The sequence below is a fragment of the Equus caballus genome, chromosome 15, assembly GCF_041296265.1.
Source record: "Equus caballus isolate H_3958 breed thoroughbred chromosome 15, TB-T2T, whole genome shotgun sequence".
NCBI lineage: Eukaryota > Metazoa > Chordata > Mammalia > Perissodactyla > Equidae > Equus > Equus caballus.
The window spans coordinates 59,666,540-59,683,727 of NC_091698.1; the positions used below are offsets into that span (position 1 = coordinate 59,666,540).

The window sequence follows — 17,188 nt, forward strand, 5'->3', positions numbered from 1 at the left end:
TGACTGGGGTGCATAGGGTGGTAAAAATTGCCACATGATATCTGAACAGGCTGTGTTTACTATTGGTGTGTGGCATATTGCTCTTGCATATTCCTCAGAAGGAACTGTAGCCTGTGGGTATTTCCTCACTTTCTCATGAAACAAGACAGAGAGGGGAGAAGGCTAGGCATCTCACACCCCAGGAGCTGTGTCAGAGCCAGCTCTGACCTTGTCTCAGATGTGTCTTCTTGGGCTGAGCTGACACCACTGCACATGCTGGTTCCTGTCTTGGCCTTTTCCTTTCGGATCTGCAATTGGTCGGCTGCACCTGCCCCGGAGGAAGTGCTGTATCTGTCCTCAATCTGACCCTACTCCAGAACTCTGCCTCATGTTTCTCTGTGACAGACTATGATTCTGGTTGTTTGACCCTGGCCTAACTATAGGTGTTTTGACCTTCCTAGAAAGAGATGATGAAAACCAACATTTCACAACACTTGACCCAAGGGGTGTTATATTTTTTACCATGTAAAGAAGGCTTTCTGTGAAAAGCATGTAAGGAAATATTAAATGAGACTAGTTTCTTTTAGAACAGGACTTCTGATGTGCTAAAGTGCATTATGAACCCATGAGAAGGGGATCCAGTATTGAGAGCTTCTGAAGACAGCACTTGACCAAAATGTTTCTCATGCATTATAACAGAATCACTGCCCTAAGGAACAAACTTTGGAGAACTCTCGTGTAGACCAATAGGGAAAATGACATAATAGCACCTAACCACAGTAGATCTCTCATCCTTCAGCATGAAAATACTTTCCACTAAGAAATACTGACACCGACATTACCTCCATTTGCTCTTTCCCTTGAGGTATTGTGTGAGTGTCTCTGCTCTGTCCAAAACCTTCTCCCATCTACTCTCTACTGAAATAACTTTCACAAAAACAAATGTGTTGTAGATATTTTAATTTCACATTTGAAGTGAGACTTAGAATGAAAAGTCCTCCACTTCTTACCCTATCCCCAATGTTCTTAAGTTACTAAATCAGAATGTTGTTTTCTCAAAGCAACAATATTTGCTGAGTTCTATTATGTGTACGCTATGTGCTACAAGCCCTGCTGATAAGGGAAGAGAGACAGACCGAGAGAAAGAGAAGTGTTCTGAGGAAGAAGGTGAAGACTAGTGCCTTATAGAAAAGTTGGTGGCCTTGCAGCTTTGCTAAGACCAGACACAAGGAACGTTGGCATTTTATTGGTGGGGGAGGGGGGTGTTGTTGAATCTAGTTAGAAACCACCTAATGGGTTTCTTTCAGACTCAAGAGAGACCTTAGCAATTACTCCTAATCCCAACTTTCAGACAGGGCATAAGCTCAGGGCGCCCTTTAAATGCTTCAGAGGATTTCTCTCTTTGTGTTCCTTTTATGGACAAATGGAGAAAAGGTGACTGGAAGACTGGAAACTCAAGTAGTCCCAAAGCTTTGTCAACCCAGAGGCAAAACCCTTTTGTAAATGGACCAAAAACAATAGAACTAAGCAAGCCAGTTCCTTCCAAAATATAAGACAGTGAGCCCGGGCAGCTGAGCGGATAGAAGGGTAGCCAGACATGCGTGCATTCGCAACAGCGGAGGGAATGTATTCATTCCTGAAACTTGGATCCCTGCTGCAAAAAGCTTGAGGCACCTTTGTTTTTGCTTTTTTCCTTAACTGTAAAAGCGTGTCACGTAGGAGATACCAGCCAGGATCAAAATGTAGCATCAGTTTGCCTTGGCAAGGTTGTAAGGTTCCCCCCATTACCCAATAGCTCTTCCTAAAAAGTGAGTACAGAGGTATCTGAGAGGGAGAGGAAAAAAAGGAAAGGCAGGAAGAGAAAATGAAGGAGATGAGAAAGAGTTGGATGAGGTTTCCACAATAGTAAATGCTGTTTAAAGCCAGTGTTGCTTACCTACAAGTCATGATGGAAGAAAACACCCTTCTATTCAAGCTTCTATTTAATCTTACTTCTAGTTTCATTTCATTCTAAACAGTGTGTTGTCACTTTCAAGAAAGACTTCTCATTTCTGTTTATGAAAACAGATTTCTGGGTAGAAGTTAAAACACAAAAGTTCTGACCTAAGCTTTGGGAACCGAGCTTGTATGAGAGTCCCAGTCTGAGTTCCTTTATGAGATCCGGGAGGGCCATTTTTACAACCATCTATGTCATATTAATGCCTCTGTCTTACAGGAATCCCACGAGAAGAGAAATAGCTGAGAAAGGAATAAAATCTGGTGGATGCCGACTTAATGGGCAGCCAGAGAATTTGGCTCTCCATCCATCTTCACCAGCTTTAGTACCATGCTGTGACAAAGAAATCAGTAGGAGCAAACGAGAGAGCTCATTGTGCCTTCTCACACTAGATTCACTGTCTACAAACAACAAACGTGATATCAATCTTTATATCTACCTGAAACTCTACAGTGCACAAAGAACGTCATATGTAGATATAGAACAGATATACACATATATGTATTTATATACACATACATAATACACATATAAACATATACAAATCTATATATGTAAATAGTACACATATAAATATTATATGTTTTCCCCCCTCATTTAATCCTCAGAAAAATTCTAGAAAGTAGTGATCCTTCTTCCTAATTGTACAGATAAGAAAGTGGGGCTCAAAGAGGTAAAGTGATTTGTCCAATGCTCTGGAGATAGAAAGGGGTAAAAGCTGGGAAGGAACTCAGATCCTACGACATCAAGTCTGACGCACTTTGCATTTGCATTATACAGGGGAAAATGAGGCATTGAAAGAGGTTCATGGTTTACCCAAGGACGAATGGCTGGTTGGAAGCAGAATTTAAATAAACAGACTACTCTGAGGTGATGGAATCATTTGGGGGTGGGAGAATAGGATTGATCGCTAAGGTTTGGTGGACATGCCCCACTTCATGACAGTCATACTTTTGAAAGTTGAAAGGAAAACAGGCCTTAGAAGAGGAGAAAAAAGAGAACATGCAGTCGCTCACTCATCTCCTCCCCACAGCTTCTTCATAAAGCCTTGAGGGAAGTTCTTCCCAGGATTTTTAACATCCGCGGGTAAAGGCGAATAAACACATTCAGAAGGTTCATGGTGAAATTGAGCCTCCTCCATGAATGTCTCAAAGCTTGTCCTTCCTCACTAGCGTCAGAAGGGGGTGAGAGGCCTCAGCCACTGCATAGGCAGGGAGTGCCACAGAGCTCCCTCAGCCTAACCACATGCTGGCAGTTGTAGCAGCTTTAATGCACGCATACCCATTTCAGTTACTAGAGATAAATTGTGTGTGTGTGCGCGCGCGTGTGTGTGTGTAGGGGAGTTGGGGCTGGAAGGCTTCCATTTAATTTATGAGCCTTCATGGACAGCCACACTCATAAGTAAGGTGCTATTTCCAGGATTTGACAAATTTAATTTTGCAGTTGCCAGGTTTCTTTCATTTTTAGGAAAAGTAGTTGCAGCCCTATGTGGAGTTTCCAAATTTAAAACTGAATCCAACTTTTTACTCTATCCTTGCTATAAATGGAATCCTAATCCTTTTGAGGGCCTAGGGGAAAATCTGTAAGCATCAGACTCATCTTTTTATGCATTTCTATTTGCCCTCATAAAATGGGAGCAACGGTACCCACTGCAAACACTTGGGGGGAACGGAGAGCATCTGACTATCACTGAATCTTGGCCTTCAGATGAGATTTGCCTGCAGAATAGAATCTCAGATTCCCAGATGTGGAAGCTGGAAGACCTTCATGAGACAGAAATGCCTCGTACTAAAAGCCCTGTATGGAACCTTTATTTCTCTGATTTTCAGTTCCCTGCCTGTACGACTGAAGTAATAGTATCTTCCTCGTAGGACTGGTGAGAGGATTAAATAAATTATTTATGTTAATTACAGAGGCTCTTAAACATTATGTGTCCAATAAAGTTTAGCAATTTTTATTGTTATTATTGTCACTGTTACATGGCTCCTATGAGGAGAAGAAGACAACAATCATTTACATTCGCAAGAAAAAAATGCACTGTGAAGTTCTGATACATCAAAAATAAAGCAACTGCCCATCAAGAGGATATGTGAGGGAAACACCATAATTTGATTATAATAAACTCAAAATACATGTTTTCTATAATTCAGTTCTCCTCATAGCAAAGAATTTAATGTTTGCCTTCGGCTGGGAAAGAGATTAGGTTTGCTGTGGATCTGTCTTTGAAGGAAAAGGACCAAGCTCTTGGGAGAGAACTTACGGGTGACTTCTCTGATCAGAAACAAACAGAGGGCCCTGCTCACTATCTTCAGGAATGAGAACTGCGGCTACTGAAGATCTAGTGACTTGATTTGAGAGTCATCTTGTAAAGATTTAACAGGCTGAGCAATAGTGGTCTTCTGCTTGGGTCCTGACCTGAGTTATAGTCCTGTGAAAATATAGATGGAGCAAGGGAAGGGTGGGCCTACGGTGATCTGCCCAAAGTCACACAAATGATAGGTCGGGAATCTACGGCAAGTGCTCTGATGAACTTACTGGGCATACTGCCACTTGGACTTTTGGGACATGCTTTATGGTTTTGTCTTTTTTTTAACAGAAAAATATGAGGAAAATTCTAACGTCATCTTTCAGAAAAAAAGGGGAAATTAGGGATTATCCTGCTGTGAATATGGGGTGCCCTCATCATGCAGGAATCCCTTTGTAGAATAATTCTGCAGATAATTACTTGTAGGACTCCTTGGGGGAGGCCTCTCTCAGCACGGTGTGTGAGAATCCCGTCAGAAGGGGGCTGAGGACTTGGTGTCATCCTGAAGTTTGGCCTCTAGTTCAAAGAGTCTCCTGAGGAAAGGTTGCTCTGTTAAGATTTTCCAACTATAAACAAAAGCTTGAATTAACCCCAAAGTGTGGAGTTAGACCACTGTGCCCAGCACTGTGGTATCCCAAGAGTGGCAGCATGGCTGGCTAACAAAGAAATATTGTATCGTTATTCACATTATTTGCTATAACATCTCTTTGTAAAAGCAAAGGGAATTTTGTTTTTCAAAAAAGTACTTGTGAAAAACACACTATCTTGCTTGCTTATTTATGGCAGGAAGTAATTCTAGAATTATTACATTCTCCCTGCAAGTTCCACTCTTCCTCCCCACAGAGGCAGAAGAATAGATTTTTCAACACAAAGTAGCCATGAAAAAATTTTCAATGATTTCCTGTCTTATTTGCTGATGCATAAGAGCAAATGAATATATAAAATTATATTGATTAATTATATTGATTAAGATCAAACATGAGATATGCAGCAAAACTTTATCACCATTTTCAAAACTGACAAAGACAAAGCAGCTTGGTAAATGGATTTAATTGAATTCGGAAAAACCTCAACATTTCCCCCGAATAAACTAACTGAAACTTGCATTCTTCCCCTTCCATGCCAGAGAGGACACATGTTTGAAAACAATAAAATGGGTCATCTTATACTTTCTCCCTTTGGAGAACAGCAAAGAGAAGTGTAAGGCATGGCACGGTGGAAGCTGGGAAATTGTGACATCCCTCTCCCTCCCAGGGCCATACCCATGGACTGGGCCACAGTCTAGGGGTTCTCAAAACTATAGAGCATCAGTCAATGCAGGCTGGGTAAACATGGCCTCTATTTCCGGAACCTGTAGAGGGATGCTATGCCTTTGATGGGTTTATATGGCAAGGACAGCATTTTCTCCATAGAGTTACATTCTGGAACGTGGCCTTCCTACACCGCAAATTGTGTGCAAGCTGCCCCTTGGTTGGAAAACTCTTGAGCGTCTCTCAGTGCTGGCCTCTTAGCCCTGACATCTCCTCAACTAAAGGATACCCTTGGTTACGTTAGACTTCTCTTTCCTCTCTGCCGTACACCAAGCAGTTGTAGCTGCTGCTGGTTTTTCCTGGCAGGTCTGCACCCATAAAAAGAACTTCATCTTAACCCTCTGAAATTCCACCTCCTCCAGAAGAAAGCAATTTCTCTTTATAAATATTACTGCTGCTTCTTGAAATATAGATCGTTTCACTGGGAAAGGGAGTCTCACATCACACCGCATAGACCCTTGGGTTCTCCTGGAATCTCAAGAGCATTTTATGAACAAATAGGTTCCAGTTTGTGTCGCAGTATTTCATTCAGCACTTAAATCTGCCTCTTGCCTTCACAGCCATGTATTGCTTTACGGTCTAATTTCACACTTTCATAGCCCTTCTTTCCAATCACTCAATTATTTATTTAACCTGATACAATCCTCAAAAGTCAGGCTAGCATTGTCCTAATTTTCAAGGCAGGAAAATGGAGCAGTGAGTATGCAAGTGTCTGTGTGTATGAGAGAAGAGAAGGATGCACTGTGTTCAATCACAGAATCAATTCAGAAAATAGAACAAGAATATATAGCCTTTCTCAGCTAGTCATTTACTATGTCCCTCTGTTGATAAACATATATATATATATATGCACTGACCGTATAGAGGGTAAGCTATGAAAAATAGAGGTTAAAAAAATATTCCATCTGGTCACATACCTTAGAAACCCAACGGAGACATATATAGCTCCCTGTAGATAAACTTTTTCTCCTAAATTTCTTTTATTCTTAATTTTCTTCAAGGACATTGATGGGTGAAGAGCAACTTGATAATAAATCATTTTGTAGGATTCTATTGTTCCATCATTAATTCTCCTGTGGTTTCAGCTTAGTGGTATGTTCTTTCTCTGTTTGATTTTTTTCTTGCTTTGAAATTACAGAGACAGAACAATATGGAGTGGTAGCTATACTGCATTTCAAAATGTCACTTGGATTAATAATTCAGTCAGACATCTTTGTCTCCCTCCATCCTCGAATCCAGACAAATCCTATTGTATAAAATAAGTAGACTAGTTATGTCTCTATCCTACAATCACTTTGACTTATAAACTTGATTTGTTAATTTCTTGAAAATGTCTTAGGTAAAAGTTATTATATATGATATCTGAATCAGTATATATTTTAATGTTACTTTTTCTTTGACCTTTGCTCCCCATGACTGGCAAACATTAGTGGCTAATTGTGTTGAGTGAGTTGAGTCATGCCCAATTTATCACAGAAGCAGCAAGGCTACTCCCAAGGAAGTGAAATGACATGGAATGACAAAAACCTTCTCAAACAATCCAAAGAAAGGATTTCTTTTTCAAATGTTACATTAAAAAAATGATCTGTTAGATTAGCAGATAAAGGGTACTCTTAAAGGAAACTAGATAATATCCTCGTTTCAATTCCATAAAAATGGTCACCTTGATTTTCATTACCCTATATCTGTGTCACCCCATCTGTGCCACCTCTATTTTCATTAGGAAGAAAAGAAGTACAGGAGGGACAAGTCAGAGGGGGTACTGTCAAAGAGGAAGGAGGAGCTTGAGAAAGGCTGGGTCCAGGGGCAAAGCTACAGTCTGTAGAAGACAGTGGTGACCTCTGATGGGAAGCAGAGGTGAGATGAAAAAGGCGTACACGGAAAGGTACAAAGTGCTGGGAATGTTCTAGTCCTTAGGAAGGGTGATAGGTTCATGGATAAAAATATACATAATTGACTGACTACTTATATTTTTATATTATCAAAAATTAAATTTTGAATTATATCAGCAGCATCATAACCAACATAAATTGGAGCTCAGTCTTCTATGGAATATTTATACTACTTGTTTATTTTTTTTTTTAGCTGTGATTATGGATTCTTGGGAACAACAAATATATGGCAGGGCTAAAACACCCTAGTCTCCCTCTGACTCTCAAACAGAAAGTATTTTTCCAAACAGGTAGACTAGACATTTCATTTGCTTCACCAAGAAGACCCTTTGGTGACTCTTACTCCTTCCTTTCTGTTATTACTTCTACTAGCCAATCTCAATGCCAAAAACTGTACACATTAGAAATTAGGGCATTTTTTCCACCTGTTGCATACAAGAGCTTACCATCTGTTGCATACAAGTGTCGAGAACAATAGTTCTTAACAATTCCGTCTGAACTCATCTAACACAGCCTTTCTAGTTTGATATCTAGCTGAAGACAAGACTCTTTAGGAATGTAACTTGAGACAGGTCTGCTTTTTGTTTGCCCCCTGCAAGCAAGGGGGAAAAGGAAAGTTAATAAATAAGCCCAAAACTGAGGCATTATCCTGGAAAGCAATACTGAATTATGGAATCTAACTGGATTATTCAACTGTCAAGCCAATACAAGCACTGGTGTTTGTGATATTCCCAAATCATGAGAACCAGAGCTATGTTTTTTGGTCATTTTTCATCCATAGAATATGCTACCAGCTTCCATATGGCAGGCCCATTGTTGAGGAGAGATGGAAGCAAAAGCATCTAAGAGTGTGAGACACCAACACTGAGCCATCACAAATAAGGTGGTCAACAAACTTACCTCAAGAAAGCCCTAAAACTCATCCTCAGGAAAGCTGAGGATTCCAGGGCTCAGGAACAACTAGATTTTCAGAGAAGCATAAAGATGGATGGAGCAGTCTCTTCTAGAGCAAAGTCTTTGAAGTTGCCTCACCATGTTAGAGAACATTATGGAACTTCCCAATCTCTCCTCCAGGGCCAGGCAAGACTTAGGGATGAAACCTAGGTTGGGGTACCCAAGAGCTAGGGACAGGTATATGAATGATTGGGACTAATTCTCAATTTAGAGGTGGAGCAACAGAAAACTAGATTATCATCATAAACAGAGGTAGATTTAGTGAGATCATCTGTATCAGTCAGGATCCCAGAAGGAAAAAAATCCAATTCAGAAGGCACAAGAAAGTTTAATGAAAGGAATGTTCATAGACATACAGGCACACTGAAAAACAAGGGATGTTGAGGTACCCAGAAACTACCAATAGCTAGAAGCCATTACCAACCCAGGCTTGAAGGAGCAAAAGGAAGAAACAGACTATGAAAGCTCATTGGCACTGGACCCTCTCTGATAGGATAGGAGCTTTATTGAGGAAGTAATGCAGCCACTTCTAGAAATGTGGCCAAAAGCAAACACTAAACTCCAGCTTCTCTCCTCTCACCTGTCTACTTCCATTAGGTGCCTCCCTTTGGCTGAACTAAATGAGTCAACAGCAAGGGATACTAGGTGATGCAGACATGAAAAGTTAGCCTCCTGGGGCGGAGAATAGGGTGACAAAAGCTAAAGAAAAGAACTGAGTTATGGGGGATGAGAGCTCAGATGGAGAGTAACCAGCACATCATCTAAAATATCAAATCATCAGGGTTGAAAAATGTTAAATCAGGAATGAGTGGAGAACAAGCACTGGGTCAAGAACTGATCAAATAGAGGAGAGGCAGGACCCGGAGAGAGTCCCCAAGGAACCATGAACATCAGTGACAAAGAAGCTTTTGGGGACGGTGAGCATTTGACCACTGACCAGACCAGATCATATCCATCACTGACCTACATACGGAGTCTGAACTCCAGTCTCACTGACTTTCCTTCTCAAAATTCTCAAAGGGGACCTTTACACAAGCTATTGCCTCTGCTTACGTATACCCCAACCCTCCCACCCTTCTTTCAAACTCAATTAAACACCTCAGGGAACCCTTGACCTAACTGATGAGATTATCTTCACCCTAACACATGCTCTTCTGGAACCATATACTTTCCCTTCACAACACTTTTCACATTTGCAATTTTATATTTAGTTGTGTGATTCTTCAGTTAATGTTTGTTTCCCCCTCATGCAATAAATCCTATGAGAAAAGGAATCATGTCTATTTTTGCTCACCATTGCACCCCCAGTGCTTAGGATATGGTAGGAACTCAATAAATATCTTTTGAGCAAATACATTTTTTTAAATGGGAAATGAATATTTCCAACTCATGGCTCAATTGGGTGGCTTAGCCAAGGCCTGGCTCCATAAGTTAACAAATAATATCTAAGATGTGCCTTTTTATGTTGTGCAAAAAGAAAATGTGACATTCCAGGTGCACCACCATAAAGAGAAATTGCGTTCACTTGTTAAAAATGACAAGACAGATTTTATTCAAGCTACTGCAATAGGAGAGAGATGCTTCAGTATAGAACTTAGCTAACCTCCAACTTAAAAAGGCAAGGAAGACTTATTCAAGAATATTGCAGTAGGCATCAGGAGTAATTCAATAGGGGAAAGAGGTTGAACTTAACTCTTATAAACAAAAGCCAGGAAAGCTTTTAAGTAAAGGGCTGAACTGGGGGGAAAGTACTGGAGGGCATTGTGGGAAGGATGGTCCATGTGATTGGCCAGCACTATTAGCTAATTGTCACTAACCAGTTAGGCTCCTACCCTTCCACAGAGCCGGGGAGACAGGGACACCGTCTTGATTATATTTCAAAGGGATGGCTCCCAGATGCTTGAGAAAGATATTCCTCAGATTTACATCTCAAAGGGCAGAGAAAGAATTTGCAACTGCAAGTTTTTTAAAGTAAATGCTCTAAGAGAAGTCAGGGGCCTATGGTCAAGAAGAAACCTGTCTGAAATTTATTCAAGCTGAGGGGAACGCTAAAGCCATTTGGTCAACTATGTTTCACAACTTTTGCCATTTTTAAGCAATAGAACCTATAAGCAGAGACCATCTCAGAATCAATACATGTTCTTATTCAGCATGAGAAGTACCTGGTATGAGTGAGTGTGAGCAAAAGATTATATGATGATAGCAAAAAGCCCTTTAAAGAAAGAGAAAATAATCTGCCTCCGTGGTTTCCAATTACACCCTCTCAGTTATCACACTGAAAATAGAATCATGCTCGGTAATTATGGAAGAGATATCTCGGAAGCAGGAGGTACTTAAACTAAATGCCAAGTCAGCAAGCAAATGCACAGGAAAATTATTCCACCCCCTTGTGCTGATTTCCACCCCAGAGTCTGATATGCTGACTGCACACCTCATGGCTCCCTAGCCTGGGAATCCCAGGGACTGCGGGGGGTCAGCAACACGCCCACGGTTCACTGCAGGTGGAGAACAGAGTAAGAAAACAGCAAATCAGGTAACAAAATAGAGAAAGCTTTCGAGGAACCAAGTGCAACTATCAATGTAGGTCATTAGCTGCTCAGACTCTTATGCAAAAATTGATGCAGTTAGGGCTTCCTCTCAAAAAATAACCAACAGGATAAATAAATAAAGTAGCATGTTCGGAATTGGCATAGAGACGCAAAACTGGAGTGGATGATGTACTTTGCATCCATAGACCACATTGCCACTCCAGCCATCTAGAATGTTCACCCAGATATGTGGACTCCAAGCAGAGATGTCTCCTTCAGATGCACCATCACCGCCCCCTCCCAGGACTGGCAAGCCCACGCCCGCAGCTCCAGCCCTGCAGCATTTGCAGCTGTTGGCAGCATCCTGCTTTCCACTTGGATGGTGCAAGTCTCTTCATTAGTCTTGGTGCTCTGAGCTTCTGCTTATTTAGACTAATTAGCTCCCGGCCTCTGGTGAGAAAAGGAGATGAGGCCCAGGCTCTCTCCTCTCTTCTTCCCTTGCTTTCTCTGGAAAATGGACATCTAATTTCTTTTCTTTTCTCTCCTTTATTTTTCGCAGAGCTATGGAGATTGACATGGCTGATGATTCAGCAATTTTGCTGTCCTGGAGAATTTCATGCAAAGGAAAGGGAGACAATACTATTCATTAAGGTGACTTCGGCTTCTGTAAAATTGAGGGGCTGCGATGCAGGGTTCGGTTCACTGCATAAATGACCAGTTTATATAATAAATAATATAATAATAATAAGCAGACCCAAAGCCGAGCTGGAGCTTTTGAGTGCCTGTATCTCTCTCCCCTCTCTGTGGCTTTGCTTCCTGCCTCCTCTTCCTACAATAGACGCTGAGTTTTTCCCCTGTCTCCTTTCCTGCCCTCCATTCCTCCAGCTCTGGCTGAAGCCCATTAACTCCTTTGACTCCTAGGCATTCCGCAAGTTAATGACTGAGCCACAGGGAAACCCTGTTGCCTCAAACCTCACCTTCACCAACAGCAGCATGTGTGGGGGCACGCCGTAGCACACGATTAATCCTGCAATTCCAAAACAGACAGTTCATCTTCATGCTTTAGAACTTCCAAAGATTTTAAAGCGATTGCATCAGCATCTCCTAAACTCCCTTTTGTTTCACTGACAGCTTTAAAAGATCATCTTCCCTGGCTGCAAAATCACAGATGTCATTTTTAATGATCGATGTTATTTGTCATTCCAGAGGATGATCCCTAGTGAGAATTACAAAGATGCCTTTATGAGACAGGGCCAGGAGCCCAGAGTAAATCAGCGGGTGGTTTTATGGCGACCCAAGTGACAGAGCTGAAGTAATCGTGTGGAAAGTGACACCAGACTCTAAATAACACTCCCTTCCACATCGCCTCTGACCTACCACTCATTTGTTCGCATTGCCTCTAACTGAACATGCCTTCAGTCCAGAGCATGGGGGAACACTCAGTGAATCATTATCTGACGGACAATGGCCTTCAGCCCCTGCTCTATCAGTAACCAGCTGTGTGAATTATTCCACACCAATTAACCTCTCTGAGCCTTGGTTTCCACAACTGCAAAGTGATTTCTATTTTAGTGCACAGGTTCTGTGATGCTGTGGTGGGTCCTTCATGAGAAACAGCTGTATGATCCTCTAACGATATCCTTTATTACCAGAATGAAAGCTGGCTGAGCACCACAGACACTAAAAATCTTCACTGTCAGAACAATAATACCCTCTGGAAAACATTACCCCGTGATCAGGTTAAGCAACTCTTCCCTGCCTAGTTCAGGAAGCGTGACAAACACTAATTATCCTCATTAAGTTAATTTGGTTTCCCAGGCCTTCCCTGACACCTAGAAATCAAAGGGTAACCCCCAAGCTAGAGTCTTTCTGGAGGAAACCCACAAATAAAGTTTCTGGTGCCCAACTACACATAGCTACCAAAAGAGTCATTTTGACTTTCCTTTTATGTGATGAGAATGTACAATTGGGTATGAGGAAGTGGGTCAAACCCATCACATCTCTGTGCAGGCCTGCCCATGACATTTGTGGGGCCTGGGACAAGGGTACAAATGGAGGTCCACCTACTATACTGTCAGTGTTCTTGCTCTTTGGGGCCCTCTAAAGCTTGGGTTCGTAGCTGGGGCCTCTCCACCCAGGCCTAAAAGCTGCTCTGTGTCTTGGACCTGCGTGGTCCTTGGTGGATCCTACCCAGCTAGAGCCTCATTCCCAAGGAGTTGCTTCACTCACACTTTGTGTGTTAGTCTAGGTCCTCCAAGAAACAAAGAGATGTTGAGAGAGGACTTAATGTACAAGAAATTCATTAGGGGAAATGCCTGGGAGAGAGAATGGGGAGAAATCAGGAGAGGCCAGGAGAACTTGCGGACAGCAGTGCAGGCCTGACTCCAAGGAAGGAAGGAAGGTTGGAAGTGTCTTACACTACAGGGCAGTTCTAAGAAAAGTTGGTGAAGCCATTGGGTCATGCTCAAGGCAGTCTCCCATCAAACAACAGCCTCTCCCAGGAACACATCTGCCTAGTTATCCCTACCACACTGAGTCCCTGGCTGTGAGCAGCGTGGGAAGTGAGGCATTGGTGTGAAGGCCGTGATGGATTTCAGAGAGCAGCACCTAGGGCTAAAGATCAGTTTTTCCCCTGCAGTCACAGATCTGTGTGGCCGACACGGTCTGTTTTAGTCACAAGAACCTCTTCTCTGGTACTAACTGTAGATGAAGCTCTTTCTCAGTATTGCCAAGCAAGTTACTGGTGGTGTGGGATACAAACTCTTTCAGCCTCCAAAAGTCAGCACTGCAACCAAGTGGCACATTGCCTGGGTTTGCCTGTTTAGGTTGCAGGGCTGTTTATTAAAGGAATAAAAATCTAAAGAGGAGATGCCATGGGCTACATTGGTCAGGGTCCTCCTATCCTACCTTCCTCTCTGCACTACAGTGACTAGGGGGCTCTCCTTTGGTGAAGACATGGGCTGTGGGTCATAGTACACCCTCTCTACCCACTGTGATATGTCATCTGTTCCCTTGTGAAAATAAGAGCCCTAATGAGGGTATTATATGAGGTTTCTATTACTGCCAAAACGAATTACCAGAAGTTTAGTGGCTGGAAATAACCCCCACTTATTATCCGACAGTTTCTCTAGGTCAGATGTACAGCACAGCATGGTTTGGTTCTCTGCACAGGGTCTCACAAGGCCAAAATCAAGGTGTCAGACAAGTTGGGCTCTGAACTAGAGGCTATGGGAAAGAACCTATTTCCAGCCTCCTTTAGATTATTGGCCAAATTCAGTTCCTTGCAATTGTAAGGTTGAGGTCCTCATTCCCTTGCTAGCTGTCATTTGGGGGTTGCTTTCAGTTCCTAAAGGCCACTTACATTCCTTAGCAGCTGGTCCCCTCCATCTTCAAAGCCAGCAATGGTGCATCAAATCTTCCTGCTTCAAATCTCTGACTTCTCCTTCTGCTGCTGGCCATAGAAAACTCTCTGGTTTCAAAGGGCTCCTGTGATGAGATGAGGCCCACCCAGATAATCCAGGATAGTCTCCCTATCTTAAAGTCAATTAATTAGTAATCTTAACTACATCTTCAAAGTCCCATTTGACAGATAACATAGCATATTCATGGGTGTGATATCTTATCATTCACAGTCATAGGGATTAGGACAGAAAATCTTGGGATGGGTGCATTTTTAGAATTCTACCTACAATAGGTACCTAGACAAACTTCCTCCAAAAGTGTCTTCCTATGATAAAAACCTTACAAACATAACTCCTAAAAAAGAGAAGAGAATATTGGACACTTTGAGGCCTATATACATGCCTGTCAAGGTGATGGATGGGGGCTGCTCCAGGAAGCAGATGCCCCCAAAGAGAACTGGAATCCCCACCAGCTCTATAACTCCCCGAGACAGATCTAGAGGCATCAACAAAACCGCTCCATCAGACACTTTGATAAGCAGAGAAAAATGCAGGAGAAAGGATATGGGGTTATACTTTCCAGATTGCAACTTTAGGAGAATTTAAAGAAGGCAGTGAACTCAATAAATAAGGAAAACTCATAACAATTCAGGAATACGGAAAATAGTGCAGTGCCAGCATGTTCCTACAGCATTGACAGACAGCACACAGACACAAAAGAAAGATACTAAAGATGGAGCAGACTCAAATACAATCTACTGCTATAAAAATAAAAAGCAATCCACCATCATAAAATAATTTTATGGATTTAAGAGCTAAATAGAGGGGGAAAATGTATCTAATAAAATAACAGATAATATATGTGCTGATTATCTCCTATTGAGATGACAAAAGGCTTTTTAAGATTAAAAGCAGAAAAGGAAAGCAGAAAGGAAGCATAATATTTTTACTACATACATTTTAAAACTTCTACACATCAAAAAACAACCGTAAGGAAAATTAAAATGCAATAAGAATTTAGGAGAAATAAAACATATGTATTTTATCGTAAGATATATAACAAACAGTAGCTAGTAACTTTAACATACAAAAGCTCATATAGATTAATGATTAAATTAATACAACAACAGGAAAATGATCAGAGGACCCAGACTAACAATATGCAAAGGAGGAAATATAAATGACTAATAATCATGTGAAAAAAATCTATCTCACCAGTAACCAAAGTAAATATAAAAATAGTGTAAACAATAAAATAGCATTTACTGCCAATCAGAGTGATAATTAAAAATAATGTATATCTACAGTTACCAGTATTGACAAGGGTGTAAGGAAGAAAACCATTTTATGTGATCCTAGAGTGAACATCCATTGAGTCATTCCTCCTATAAAACACTTTTGAAATAAAACCTTAAATGTGTACATACTCTTTCTTCCAAAAAATTCATGTCCAGAAATTTATTGTAAGGAAATAATTAAAGATGTACACAAATATTTGTCTACAAAAGTATTCATCCACGCATTATTCATTAGAGTGAAAAATATGGAACAACCTAAATGTCAAAAAAGAGGGAATTGGTTAATAAATTATGGTGCATTCATATAATGTAGCCATGAAAAATCATGCTCTAGAAGAAGATTAAATGTTGTGGAAATGTTATGGTTCATTATGTATTGAGAAGGGAAATAAGCAAAATGCAGGAAAAAAAAGTATGTACCATGATACCATTTTGTAAAGAAAGATATGTTATATGTAATCATGACACTGCGTGTGAAAAATCGATTTAAAATGTAACACAATGATGACAATTTTTGTTGTTAGGGGTTGGGACTATGGAAGATTTTTGTGCTATTGTACTTTTTCTAAGTTTTGTATGATGAATATACTATCAAAATAAAAAAATAATTTTAAAAGCAATTAAAAATAAATGCTTAAAATGGTATAAACTTGAGTACCTCAATATAAATGTAAATGAAGGCAAATTATTGGACAGAGAGGAAGATGTAAATTATAAACTAGTAACTTGAGGAGGTTAGTCCCTGGGCATTTGCCCAAAGCCAACAGGTAGGTTCCTGGTGTCCAGGAGGAAGTGACAGTGATGTGGCAGCTCTGGAAGCTGCATGCTGGGCTGGCTAGCCTCATACGAATTTGTCCTGGCCATTTTATGAAAATCCCACCCTAGTTAACTTTTCCTTGCCCAACTTCTCCTTTGGGAAAATCGTGGTTCTCCCAAATCCTATCGTAAGCGTGTGTCTTACCGTGATAATTAAAGACAATAACTGGATGCACTTGGAAGGGAAGTGATATCATGATATCAGGGCATTCCAACTTGTAAACTTCGTCATAATCTGAAAATAACGTGTCCAGTGAAAAGACCTAGCATGGGGCTGAGAATGTCTGATTCCACACGATTGCCTCTAAGACAAGAAGTTCCCAACACTCACACGTGCTGTGTTTTGTTCTTTCAACTAACTTTGTCTGGAAACCATGTCTCCAAACTGCTTGTGGATAAGGTCCTGACAGGGGCTATCCCTTTCTTCTAAGAGCCAGCTTGCAGTGTACAGGCAAAAATCTTATTACTAATATTAATAATATTAAGAATAATAATTAGCTTTCATTGAACACCTATAAGTCCAGGAACTATGCTCAGCTCTTCATAGATTGCTATAATTTAATTCTTCTAAAAACTCTGTGAGTTATTTACTATGATTGTCCAATTTCAAAAACGAAGAAATTAAATTCTAAAAAGTTCAAATCTAACCATTGCCAGTCTTCTTAAATGCAAATCCTGTAGAAAAACATTAAGGCTTTTTATTGGAAAG

General features: G+C 40.9%; 1 long non-coding RNA gene across 2 annotated transcripts in view; it reads right to left on the minus strand.

Annotated features, from left to right (window-relative positions):
* Positions 1-17,188, minus strand: part of LOC111768100 (uncharacterized) — a 63,815-nt gene that overhangs the window by 25,571 nt on the left and 21,056 nt on the right. The gene's annotated exons all lie outside the window — the stretch shown is intronic.